This window comes from Nicotiana sylvestris, chromosome 10 (genome assembly GCF_000393655.2).
Source record: "Nicotiana sylvestris chromosome 10, ASM39365v2, whole genome shotgun sequence".
In the NCBI taxonomy this organism is placed as follows: Eukaryota; Viridiplantae; Streptophyta; class Magnoliopsida; order Solanales; family Solanaceae; genus Nicotiana; species Nicotiana sylvestris.
The window spans coordinates 11,552,015-11,567,144 of NC_091066.1; positions in this window are offsets into that span (position 1 = coordinate 11,552,015).

The following is a 15,130-nucleotide window of genomic DNA, read 5'->3' on the forward strand; positions in this document are numbered from 1 at the left end:
CCAGCTCAAAAAGGAGTGAAACATGCACAAGTACCAAGAACAAGTCCAAGCACAGTTAAAACAGATCCACTGCGGCTGCAATCCATTTAGTGTGGTCCGCAGTGAGGGGAATCAGAGAGGTGCACTTTTGGAGCCTAAGGCAATACGGACCGCGGAGGATTTAGTGCGATCGCAGTGGCCTCTTTGCGGCCTCAACCCATTTTGTGCGGTCCGTAAAGAGGGGAGTTCAGAGAGTTAGGAGATTGAAGATGAAGGCCAATGCGGTCCGCAGTCCTTTTTGTGCGGACCGTAACTGATGCCACCGCGGCCAGGTGCATTTTATGCGGCCCGCGATGGCCAAATTCAGAGAAGAGTCAATTAAGACAAGAAGCCTCTTTGTGGTCCGCAATGCATTTTGTGCGGACCGCACTACCTCGTCAGGGGTATTTTTGTCCATAAAATTCAGCCTAGTATAAATACTTTCTTTTCCCATTTTAGGTCATCTTTTGTAATCTACTTTTCAGCAGAGTTCATGAACGGCTGTACTTGACTATTTTGAGTAATTTTATAGTGGGTTTATCATTGAATATTCAATTATTAGCTTGTAATTAAATCTTATGGGTTATTCTTCATCTATTTCTCTGTTTTCTTTCATTATTATGAGTAGCTAGATCCATTAGCTAGGGTTGTCGCTCAACTCTAGTGTGGGTATTTGATGGGTCCTTTGATTTAAGGCTTAGATGTTTATGGGTAGTTGATATTTGGACTGATTTATATTTTTCATGATGAATTAGTGGTTGCAAACACTAATTTGTGCCTATTTGACTTGGGTTCTTCTTAAGAAAGAGAACTTAAGTCTAGAAAAATCAGTCCAACAAGAAATTGGAGTGTAATTAAGAGATTGATAGCCCTAATTAAAGGGTTAAACCTAGAGATAGTAATACCCAACTTGAGCTTAAATTGCTTGCACAATTTTGATACCCAATTGATCTTGAGAAAGTCAATTAAGGCAAAGTCACTCAAGCTACCGAGAGGTATGGAGTGAGTAAACCGTGCATTGTCTATATCACAATCCCCAACATAACGTCTTTGCCTTAGGCTTTTGATCCCGTCAAGTATTCACCTAAGAGAAAGTCACTTCCCTAGTGCCTCTTTAACTATTTAGAATACCCTACAAGCAATCATTCTTAGTTTAATTTAGCATACTATAAGCATAAATATTAGAAGTAAACACTAACCAAAAGATGAATGGAAGAGTAATTAAGAGCACTACACATCTCTAGCTTAGATATGAATCCAATTCCCATTTCTAGACCCCTGTGGATTCGATCCCGACCATCTCGGGTAAAAGCTGCTTCGACCGCTCTCGCCACTTTGTAGTGGTGTAGGGTGTGCCACAATCACGTTCGCGAAGAAGGAAACTAGACACCCACAATCAGTAGCAGCTTTTCATCCAAATTCGATCCGAAACCACCCCGAAACACACCTGAGGCCCTCGGGACCCCGTCCAATCACACAACTCAGTCCCATAACATAATGCGGACCTGCTCGAAGCCTTAAATCACATCAAACAATGCTAAAACCATGAATCACACTCCAATTCAAGCTTAATGAACTTTAGAATTTCAAACTTCTACTTTCGATGCCGAAACCTATCAAATCATGTTCGATTGACCTCAAATTTTGCACACAAGTCATATTTGACATTACGGACCTACTTCAACTTCCAGAATCGAATTTCGACCCCGATATCAAAAAATCCACTTCTGGTCAAACTCCTCAAAAACCTTCAAATTTCTATCTTTAGCCAAATGATTCCAAAATGACCCACGGACCTCCGAATTCACTTCCGATCACGCTCCCAACACCAAATTCACCATACAGAGCTATTCCCAAACTCGGAATCCCAAACAACAATAATAACACTGAAATGCACTTCAACCCAAACTTATGAAATTCTTCCAAAAATGCTAACTTTCACAATAGGTGCCGAAACATTTCCGGGTCTTCTAAAACCCGATTCGGACATACGCCCAAGTCCTAAATCATCATACAAACCTCCTGGAACCTTCGAATCTCGATTTCGAGATCGTTTACTGAAAAATCCAATTGTAGTCAATTCTTCCAACTTAAAGCTTCCGAAATGAGAATTCTCTTTCCAAACGAATTCCGAACTTCCAGGAATTCAATTCCGACTATGCGTACAAGTCATAATACCTGAAGTGAAACCTCAAACTGCTGAACAACACATTAGAGCTCAAAACGACCGGTCGGGTCGTTACATTCTCTCCCACGTAAACATACGTTCACCTACCCGTGCTACTACAACCCAGTTGAGCACATTAACTCGATCAACTCTTAAGATATCCCCCTTTTTTTTCAAGAAAATAAGCTTAGAGCCTAATTCCAACATCCGAAATCATCTGCCAGGCCTGCTTCCAATATATGAACATCGTATCAATCAATATACAAGATACCAGAACATGACTGCATATTTTTGTTGAATTTTAACCATACCCCACATCATTCACAGGACCACAATAACATTCTCTAATCATAATAACCAACATTCCCCGAATCTGATGCTCACAATGCACCTCATGATATATATATATATAAGTCTTGTTCTAACTCTCGCAATACAACAACAATGGAAGAGATGTGTAGAAATTTATAACCAACTGCCGAGTCAACAACTCTTTTGAGTCTATACTTCTGACAAGAACCATTACCTCATTTTGAACCAAATAATGATCTTTGCTCTTTGATATACTTCATAAAATCCGATCGCACTGATCCTAGATCCAAAAATCTTGTCTCACCCAGTACGAACTGCTCAGGCAATAAGCCACCCAAACATGACTAAAAGTCTCATATGATGCCACAACGTGCCAATAGGCAACCAACTCGAACGTGATACAAAAGGAAAATGAACTCTGGAAGGAACTACTCAACTCACGCAACTAATATGAACTTTTCTCAGAAAATGGGAAACAAAACACACAGAAATAGAATACAGAAACTGTACTCTACATCACACTGTTGCGGCGTGCAACCCGATCCAAACAACATACCCATGGCGGCGTGCCGCCCGATCCACACATAAAATTTACATAAGAAGATACACACCGAGCTGAATTTCTCACTACTACATAATACCGAATATCAGCCACAAGCACGCTAAGTGCATAATACCATCCCTGGAGAGACAAATAACACCATAAGCTACAAAACTCAAGCACAACTGAAGTGCGATATATGATCTGAATCTCAAGAGCCATCCTGCTCACATAACACCATCACTACGCGGAACCTCAACACATAAGAAATTTATCAAGCCATTTTGCAACTCACACATCACAATATAGCATTACATAAAATAGCCGACAACGAAATAACATCGAACATCCGAATACTCCTCCATAAGGAGCGTTATGCTGAAATGAACACATCTGACCTGATATAGAGCCCATATTCATATTTAAATCCATTCACAGACCTCAAGCCGCTTCTGATCATACCGAACTAGGCCAATAATCTTTCCTGGGTCCATAATAATCCCCTTTTCCCATAACACACAAGAACAACTATCATAACCGGAACAATCCTCCACAGTCCACAACCCAATAAACCGAGTGCCCTCTAGGCATAAATTCACAAATTAACGATATCACCACAATCCTCATGCTTGGTTTAATTCTTTTATCAATCAAGTGACTACATGCCACACTTATACAATCTTCCCGTGGGGCAAGTTCCCATGACCTTCCGTAATAGATAACAAGTCTGCACATCCATACCACCGGCCGCACTAACGCTGAAAAGGGATCAAGAATCCATAACCAGGAGCAAAGCCTTTTTCATAAAACACCGATTTCAGGTGACGTGGAAGACAGTGCCAGCTTACTCTGAACATTCAAATCCCCTTCTTGCTCATCCGAGCTTATGACATCCTTGTCAATCACCGAACCGAAACCTTGATCCTCACTTTCAAATTTCATACCACTTACTGCACCTAACATGCCAATATGTGATAGTACAAGATTTTCGTCATAACTCTGGAACCTCTAATAGATTAATATTTCATCATATAGAAACTTTTCACTTAACTCATTTCAGGAGAACCATATCAACAAACAAGTGAATTATCATAACCGTAGAATATGCAAATCTTCAAGTAGTGGTCTAAGCCACCATAGCCCTTCCGGGATCCGTCTACACATAACAGGCTATAATACTAGAATACTTCTGAATAAAATCAATTACGGAAGCCGACAAGCCTCACACATACCATCACAAATCACTTGCATAACTTAATCACACTGAAGGAACTGATCACTGCCATTAGTATGCCAATTCAACCATGGCTAACCAATCCCAACCTCTTCTAATTTATCCCTAATTGCCTTAGAATAATAATAACTTCATTCAACATATAACGCACTCAACCCACACTCATCCCGAGTGGCCTTGTAACACAAGACCATGCTGTCTCGAATCCCACGAACCACCCATACCTTCTTTGTGCGGATATTCGCATCTCAACTGGTACATCCATTCTGATAATTCCTCTATGAATCCGAAGTTGTTTTCTCTCATTCCCCCAAATGTTACACTACAAGACGAAGATATCATAGAACATTCCAAGTCTCTTTTCATAATCTGTTGCAAAAGCTCGATTCTTAACTATACTTATGGGCTTGAAATCATTTGGCACAACACTTTAACTTTTGAATCCACTAGGATCGTTGTTGAGATCCACCTACTCTTACTTGGTCCCGAATATAATCAACTCCATGAATCTTCTAGCACATGAACGCCCTCTCGACGAAGCACCCGACCGAATCACTTTCCTTGAAACCCGCATCTATACAAGACATAAATCCTGAATCCTTCCCCAAGTCTGAACATAAGTCAATAAGGCCAACCATAACACACCTTTAACAATTCCTTTGCTCAAATTACCTCTTGTGTTCTTTTCCCTTAGCTGAAATAACCCATCAATATGCTAATAACCAGAAATCTCACAAATAGACGACCATGCAATCCAACCGTAGGCGGTGGGACTCTCCCACTTAGCTTGAAGCCACTATTACACATCTCTGGAATCCACCAAGATTCGTTATCTCTTATTGACATGACCTTGCGCAATCAAACCGCCAGATTCCTCAAAATCCCCCCATTAGCATTTCATGAACACTCTCTCTATCAACATTCACATATTCAACCTCTCACTGGATGGCCAGTAAAATCCTTTGTAGGAGCTACACCAATCACGCGATCACTGACCTACTCACACGAGATAACCCACTTGAGCACGTGCTCATCCGCTAGCTGCACAAGTCTATTCACTCCTCGTGGACATCAACTAAATGTGAGACAATATCTCCCTATCTGAATTTATGTTGTATCCTTCTTCATATCAAACAACTCATTTTCGTCATATCCAATCTCCCGCCGTATGCTAGCCAATATTTCAAATTAAGCTTGTAGACCCAATCACCGTCCACTAAAATTCCCAAATCACTCCAAACTTTCCTCCAGGGGTGTAGTATCCTGCCACTGAATCCACGTGCTACTCTTCCACTCTTCCACTTTGGTCAAACCCTTCTCTTCAAGCAATTATTTGACATTTGCTTCTTACACCTGGCTTCCTTAAAAATTTAACCACCGCATGTCACTTCCCGCATGTTATTCCTCATCCTTCGCTACCCAGTCGTTGCCTTAAATCAAAATCCATCTCTGTAGCACTTGAGTCGATAAATACCTACTAACTCTAAACCTTTCCGAAGATCATCTTTCTCGAGCCATCAACATTAGAAACACTGATTCAATCCTAAACCACCGCACCCCGCGATCTCTAACAGTCACTTCTCCAATACTATTTCACAACATCATGCCCCATAGGCGAATCATAGAAGATCATAACACCGGCAAACTTAACACATCCAATCGAGGACAACGATACCACGTCGCAGATGAAAATCCCACCACACTTGGAATCACCAAGTCTCGTCCCTCCATCGATCCAAATCTGGACATTCATAAGCCAATTGCTTTTCTCCGCCGACAATGAAATACCGAAATTCTGCATCATACACTGAGTAGACCTCCTTTCAAGTCATTCACTACCCCGACACATAGGCAAGTACCCTATCGTCACGTCAATACCGTGCGATAACCAATCATGAGCAATTATAGCAATCCACGCATAACCTAAAGCTCTCAGAAGTGCAACTACCGAGCTGAAATGATAGGATATCCTTCCGCAAGGCGACGATAATCGCCCAACCAACTATGCTAGGAGAAACATCCCGCACCACATCTATAGTACCACTACAATTCCTCAATTCTCAATTTATAATAAGTGCTTTGCGTCGCATAAGATTGAGTAGGAGGGAAACAACGGCATAAGCCTCAAAGGAATCAAACCGCACGATGAGGAATCAATAAGGGAAGTGCTCCTAACAGCACTGTAGCCTTTCGAAGATAAGTATAGACGTCTCCGTACCGATCCACAAGACTCTACTAGACTCGCTCATGACTCGTGAGACCTAAGGGAACCTAGTGCTATGATACCATGTTGTCACGACCCAAAATCCACCAAGAGTCGTGATGGCGCCGGACACCCCTGTCAGGCAAGCCAACCATAAATACTTAATTTAATTCTTGTTTTAATCATTTTGAAAACTATGATTTCCTTCAATTCAACTAGTAAAAGATAATCTTTACAAAATAAATAAAAGAGTATTTAGAAGTAAATACAGAATACCCCATAATCATCCCAGAACCCGGTGTCACAAGTGCATGAGCAGTTTTTAGAGAATAAGGTAATACAACAACTGTCCGGAATACAATTTGGACAGAAGAGAAAATGCAGTACAATACTCTGAAGGAGACTCTGCTGGTTGCGGGTCGTCTCGAGAGATGCAACTCACCTAAGTCTCCGCATCAACCATACTGTTGCGCCCAACGAGGCCACTAGACATACATATTCCTGTGCAACAAAAATGCACAGCAAGTGTAGTATGAGTACAAAAAATAACGTGTACCTAGTAAGTATCCCGTCTAACCTCGAAGAAGTAGTGACGAGAGGTTGACTTCAACACTTACTAGTGGTCCAATAATAATATTTTAATAATATGAATAATCATGGGTTTTATAGGGCAAATGTAAACTAATAAATCCTAAAGTAGGTAGACAATTCCTTTATAATCATAATAAATTTCTAAAGATTTATATTTCATCATTTTTATCAATTTATCTCAGGCTAAGGAAGGCAAATATCAACATCCATAAATCTCAAGGCAAGCAATACAAGCATGCGCAAATCATGCCGAGGTCGTACGACCCAATCCAACATAATAATAAAATGTGCACTGCCAGAGGGTCGAATGGCATGAACCATAGCTGCATCTATTACCCCGCTCGCGAATCATACGTGCGACGCGGTCAAATATAAATAATAGAGTTACCTTGCTCGCGAATCATACGTGCGACGCAGATACTCAGAGATACACACATTCAAATAGTCAATTAAGAATTCATCAGGTAACATTTATCCAAGGAAAAGTCATTTCTCTTTTAACGTTTAAGAAAACGAAGTTTAACTTTTTAGAAATTCATTTACTAATTCGATATAATTTAAGAAATTTAAATTGACAACAAGGTTACAAATATTTCAAGTGTAGCATGCTTTTGGGTCCTAGACTACCCGGACATAAGCACAATAGTAGCTACACATGGACTCTCATCACCTCGTGCGTACGTAGCCCCCGCAAATAGAAGCACATAACTAATTATTTTACCTATGGGGACAATTCCCTCTTACAAGGTTAGAAAGGAGACTTACCTTGCTCCGGAGTTACATAACCGGCTTCAAAGCCCTTCAATCAACTCAAATAAATGCCCTGACGCTCCAAAACTAGCCAAATAATGGGCAACCCAATGAAAATATACCCTAATACTCATAACAATTCAATTTATATAAAACCATAACTCCACTTGAAAAGTTGACAAAATCGCCCTCGGGCCCACGTGCCCGGATTCCAAAAATTTTCGAAGAAAAAGTTTACTCATAACCTCACAAACTCAAATATAAAATTTTCTCTCAATTTCATGCCCAAAATCGTAGTAAAAATCCAAAATATTAATTTCTAGGTCTCCCACCAAAAACCCACAATTTTTACTAATTTTCATGCTCAAATCCATATATAATCCATGTATTTGACTTATAATGAGTGAGAACAACTTACCTTGCCATTGATGATGAAAACCCACTCTTGAAACCCTCCAAGAATCGTCCAAGCTAAGAGAAAAATGAAAGAAAATGGCCAAGACCCGTCTTTAAAAATCACACTGCCCAACACTGCCCTTCTTCGCGAACAGGGATCGCGTTCGCGAAGCTCAAAAATCTTACGCCCAGAAATCCTCCTTCGCGAACACAGAAATACCCTCGCGTTCGCGAAGGCCAAACTTGCACACCTCAGAATTTCCCCTTCGCGTTCACGGTCCCACAGCCGCGTTCGCGAAGGCTTAGCACTTCCGGGCCCATCCCTTCCTTCTTCATGTTCGAGAGCACTGCATCGCGTTCACGTAAGCTTAACCAGCAACCCCAAATATTTCCCCTTCACGAACGCGGTACTTCCTTCGCATTCGCGAAGAAGGAAACCAGACACCAGTAATCAACATCAGCTTTTCATCCATATTCGATCCGAAACCACCCCGAAACACACCCGAGGCCCCCGGGACCCCATCCAATCGCACAAATCAGTACCATAACATAACGCAGACCTGCTTGAAGCCTCAAATCACATCAAACAATGCTAAAACCATGAATCGCACTCCAATTCAAGCTTAATGAACTTTAGAATTTAAAACTTCTACTTTCGATGCCGAAACCTATCAAATCATGTTCGATTGACCTCAAATTTTGCATACAAGTTATATTTGACATTACGGACCTACTCCAACTTCCAGAATCAGATTCCGACCCCGATATCAAAAAATCCACTTCCGGTCAAACTCCTCAAAAACCTTCAAATTTCTATCTTTAGCCAAATGATTCCAAAATGACCCACGGACCTCCGAATTCACTTCCGATCGCGCTCCCAATACCAGAATCACCATACAGAGCTATTCCCAAACTCAGAATCCCAAACAGACATTAATAACACTGAAATGCACTTCAACCCAAACTTATGAAATTCTTCCAAAAATGCTAACTTCCAAAATTTGAGCTATTCCCAACTCAAATTTTGCACACAAGTCATATTCAACATTACAGACCTAATCCAACTTGCAGAATCGGATTTCGACCTCGATATAAAAAAGTCCACTACCGATTAAAATCTCCAATAATTCGACTTTTGCCATTTTAAGTCTAAATCAGCTACATACCTCCAAAATACAATCCGGACACGCTCCTAAGTTCAAAAACACCTATCAGAGCTAACAGAATCGACAAAACTTCATTCCGAAGTCGTCTTCACACAGTTCCGACTACAATCCAAATCCTAAGACTTACGCCTCCGTTTAGGGACTAAGTGTCCCAAAATACTCCAAAAAATTAAAACGAAACCTCCCGGCAAGTCACATAACCAGAAAAAAATACGGGGAAGCAGTAAATAGGGGATCGGGACTATAACTCTCAAAACGACAGGCCGGGTCATTACATTTAGTGTGTGTGAGATTGAAAATAGTGAAAGTACATACTCTATGTTTCTCACCGGCGCCGGAAATTATATTGAACAAAGAGTCCGTTTTTGCAAATAAGGACTTCAAGTTTCTCGAAGTTTCTAATTTTGTTCCTCTTCTCCTGCAAATTTGATGCTATTTGCCCCTTTTTCTCGGCACTTCTTCTCCGGCAAAATTTAGTTGTAAGTCCAAAAGGTCCGTTAACCACCCGAAATCAACCCGAGGCCTCCGGGACCTCAACCAAACATACCAACAAGTCCTAAAATATCATACGAGCTTAGTCGAGTCCTCAAATTGCATCAAACAATGCTAAAAGCACGAATCACCCTCCAGTTTAAACCTAAAGAACTTGAAACTTCTAATTTCCACAACCGATGCCGAACTCATGCCACCATGGAGACGATAAATCATGCTACCTTTCATTGCGTTACTGAGAGTTATTGTCATCCCTCCTATAATCGCCTAGTCTTAAGTGCAGCTAAGATCACCTTCGCTTAACTGAAATTACCGAATGTTCTTGGAACTTCCCAACCTTAAACGGAGTTTAGATGACCTATATCTTTGTCGACTTTACTTTATTTGGGATTACTAGACTCGTGTTGTATTCCTTGTACTGATTTTTAATCTTGAAAAAATACCAAAAAATAGTTTTGTTTTAATGGTCAGTCTTATTTTAATAATTATTTTTACTTAAGTAGAGCTAATTAATATTTTTGATAATACTTTTAGTTGATTAAGCTAATTTTAAACATAGCTAGTCATAAAGGCCCAAGTTCCTAGCCCTTTCCTTAAGCTCAATATCCAATACCCGTTAAGCTAATCCTAGGGACCCTTCTAGACTCTTCTTTGGAACAAAAAGTAAATAAAAAGACCCTAAGGACCTAATGACCTAGGGACTAATGGGTAAAATACACCTAAACCTAGACTCTACCTATAAAGTAATGCTTAAAAAATCTAAAAAAAAGGAGAACATATATACGCTGCAAAAGCTGAGCGCCGTGGTAATTCTGAGAACCCCTCCCGTCGGTTTTCTCCATTTTCAACAATAACAGACCTTAGGAAATCTATACACATAGAGATCCCCGCTTCCATGGCCTCTTCTTGAACAAAAATCAAACGACCTCCTGAAGGTTTTCTTCTTCAACCTTAGCATACGAAAAGCCTAACACCAAGAGCAGCGACCCCAACTCATTCCTCTCAGATTCAAACGACCCCATCCCTTTGCCAAACAACCAGCGACCACTGGTTACTATCGTCAGTCCAAAACGAGAGCCGTATCAGTGATGAAAAGTTTTTGCGTTCCCTTATCGTTCTTTGTTTATTGTTGAAGAAAAACAGAGGGAAAAAATGAACAGAGTCAGAGATTGATGGAGGAACAGACGCTCAGACCTGAGTGACGGGGTAGCGAGTCAGTCCGGTCAGAGCTCATGAGATTTCAGGCGAGATTTTCCGGCTTAGATTTTGTTCCTGGTCCTGTTCGTTCCGTCGATTAGCATTTTCAAATTGTAAGTCATTTAAATTTCAGATTAATAGAGGTTTATCCTTCTTCTCCCTCTGTTTCATGTGTATTTCTTATGTGATTGGTTCCATGAAGAATTGGATTTCGTGGTCGTCTTCTTTGGGTTCGTCACTGCACCACACCTCAGTTTTCATTTGTGATTTCTTTTATTTGTTCGTTGATCTGGTTTGTTAGTGCTCATTTGGTTATAATGCTGAATCTGGTCCTGACTTTAAATCATTGGCTTAAAGTAATGCTAGTAGAGGATTTGGAAGTTAGGCGTGGTCGGTTTAAAGTTAGATCTGAAACTTGATTAATAATGGTAAGAATTCGAGTTTAAGAAAGTTTATGTTATTTTTGTTTTCGTTCTCTTTTCTAATTACCCCCAGTGAGCACGGGTACCCATGGATCTGGAGAGTATGGAGGATCATCTGGCACTATTACCGGAGTTAGGGTAAGGGTAGCATCTAAGAAGCTAGGTGGTGGCGGGGGTGGTGCCTTCCCAGTCATCCAAGCCTGATACATGTCCGCCATGTGTTGTCTTAACATCTTTACCTCTTCAACCAACCCATTGTCCTGTTCAAACAAGTGCTTCCGGGCATCGGTATCAACCAACTCAGTTTTGTTATTGTCTGCCATTTCCTTTTGACTTTATGTTGTGGAGAGGATTACTACTTCAAGACCCACAAACCAACCACCTTTCTGCTATGAAGATATCAAAAGGAACAAAATGGGGTCATTTTAGCACAAAATTAATGCAGCGAATGGGAAGTGCATACAAGGATGTGGAAAAGTTGAAGTTGGTGTATAAAAATTGTATATCAGATGTGTATTCTTAGACAGCTAGTTTTGGTGAATTTTATGCAATGAGCAATTCAACTTGCGGTGGCTGCAGCAATTTTGGGACACAAAGGCACTTGATGATGGAACTATAGGAATGAAGATAATTGGTCTATCCCCTTATTGGTTTGATGCAACGTGAGGTGCTGGTGTACAGAATACAGTAGAGATGCAGTCAATGTTTCTTGTGACAGGTCCAAATGGTGGGGGCAAATCAAGCTTGCTGCGATCGTTGTGTGCAGCTGCATTGTTATGAATGTGTGGATTCATGGTTCCAGCTGAATCAGTTGTCATTCCTCATTTTGATTCAATTATGCTGCATATGAAATCATATGATGGTACTGCTGATGGAAAAAGTTCATTTCAGATTGAAATGTCTGAAATTCGTTCTCTGGTTACTGGTGCCACTTTAAGAAGTCTTGTACTTATAGATGAAATATGTCCAGGAACAGAAACGGCCAAAGGGACATGTATTGCTGGAAGTGTTATAGAAACCCTGGATGCAATTGGTTGTTTGGGAATTGTATCAACCCACTTGCATGGAATTTTTGATTTACCCCTGAAAACCAAGAGGACTGTGTATAAAGCGAATGGGGCCCAATTATGCTTTTTGTCACATTTTTGTTAAAAAAAAGGCTTGAAAATTCAAAAAAAGATTTTGCACTTTTTCATCATTTGTCGAAAATCAGAAAATCAAAACAAAAAGAGAAAAAGAAAATCCAAAAAGATTTTGCATGTTTCGTCATTTTTCAAGAAAAAGCAAAAAAAAAAGTGATTTCTATAAATTAGTGTTTTTTTTATTCTCGCCCGTTCCAATCTGCCTGAACTACGCATACCTGATTCTCGTCTTTTGGGGCGTGACACGTTGGCAACCCACATAGGGTCCGGTCTTTCTAGTAAATCTTAGGTTCTTGGCTTTGCGGGGTCTTAGCCAAATTTTGCACTTCTAGCCATCTTTTAGCCAAAGAAGTCATTTTTCAAAAATAGCCTAAATCATGTCTTGCATGTTTCCAACATGAAAGATTATTGTCTCACATAGCACTCTAGGTCTTTAACCTATTTGGTTTTCATTTTCTCATACAGGCGTGGATTTACTTATCGGAGTTTGAGTATGATAGAGCCCCAGGATATCTAGCCAGGATCGCTCATTCAGGAGTGGATTAAAAGAAGATTTTCTTTTCTTTTTATGTTTTGAGTCTGTTTTTTTATATTTTATGTCGTCTTTTACCTTTTAGTTTTGTATAACAATGTCGAGTTTTATTATTATTATTGTACTTTCTATTTTGCATTTGGAAGGGTGTGTAATGAATCAAAAATCCAAAAAAAAAAATTACGTTTTATATTTCCGTTAGGAATTTTCTTTAGAATACTAATTGTAGGAATAAAAAAAAAGTATTTTGGAGACGGTTTTTCCTTTAGGCAATTAATATCTAGGACTTAAATACAAATTATTTTTATATTTTCTTTACTATATTAGGACCAAAATTCAAAAAAAAAAACTTCCTTTTAGTACCTTTCTAAAAGTTTTCTTTAAGGCATTAATCTCAAAAATCCAAAAAGATTTTCTTTTGAGGTTCTTCTTTGGGAAATTAATGAAAAATGGAAAAAAAATATTCTTTCAAGAACTTTAGGATATTGTACATAGAGGAAAAATGAACATACTTTATCTTTTGTTTAAAGTTTCTTCCTTCAGGCAATCAAATTGAAATCCAAAAATGTTGTTTTATCTTTTTCATTACTTGTTTCAAAATCCTGCATCAGGATATCAAATAAAAATTCAAAATATTTTTCTTTGGTTTATTCTTTAGATTTCCTTCAAAAAAAAGAATCAAAAAATATTTTTTTATTCTAGGTTTTTTTTCCTTGATAATTTCCCATAGAGTATTTGTTTCAAAAAGAAAAAAAAAAGAAAGAAAAATATATGATTGTTTAAGATTGAGTTTAGAATAGGTTATAGAACATTAAGTCTAGAAAATTCAAAAAAAAAGGGTTTGCTTCTTTTATCATCAGAGTGGTCATTAAGGTAAAAAAAAAGAGATGAGAACGTTAGTTTGTTTACTTTATTTTCGATCTTCCCGAACTACGCAAAGATCTGATTCATGGGGCATCATGATACGTAGGCAACCTACATAAGGTTCGATCGAATTATTTTTTTATTATTAAAAGAAAAAGAAAAAAAGGAAAAAGGAAAAAAAAATAAGAAAAAAGATGGTGAAATTATGGGATGTGAGAAATGAGAAGAAAAAAAGAGAGCGATAATCAGAAAGAAAAAAGGGAAAGAAAATGAGCGAGCTAAGAAGTGCGAGGAAAGAAAAGAAAAGAGAAGATTCAAATGGACAAATTGGGATAATGCCAAGTGACCTTATGACCCTCGAAGTCATTCTAGAACCATTAATTGTTTCTAGGTGCATTGCACGTAATGTGATATTTTTGCTGTTAAATGCCCTACCGCTAACGGGATGACCCCATTTTGTTCCTTTTGATATCTTCATAGCAGAAAGGTGGTTGGTTTGTGGTTCTCGAAGTAGTAACTCCTCTCCACAACATAAAGTCAAAAGGCAATGGCAGACAACAACAAAACTGAGTTGGTTGATACCGATGCCCGGTAGCAGTTGTTTGAACAGGACAATGGGTTGGTTGAAGAGGTAAAGATGTTAAGACAACACATGACGGACATGTATCAGGCTTGGATGACTGGGAAGGCACCACCCCCGCCACCACCTAGCTTCTTAGATGCTACCCTTACCCTAACTCCGGTCATAGTGCCAGATGATCCTCCATACTCTCCAGATCCATGGGTACCCGCGCTCACTAGGGGGTAATTAGAAAAGAGAACGAAAACAAAAATAATATAAACTTTCTTAAACTCGAATTCTTACCATTATTAATCAAGTTTCAGATCTAACTTTAAACCAACCACGCCTAACTTTCAAATCCTCTACTAACATTACTTTAAGCCAATGATTTAAAGTCAGGACCAGATTTAGCGTTATAACCAAACGAGCACTAAGAAACCAGATCAATGAACAAATAAAAGAAATCACAAATGAAAACTGAGGTGTGGTGCAGTGACGAACCCAAAGAAGACGACCACAAAATCCAATTCTTCATGGAACC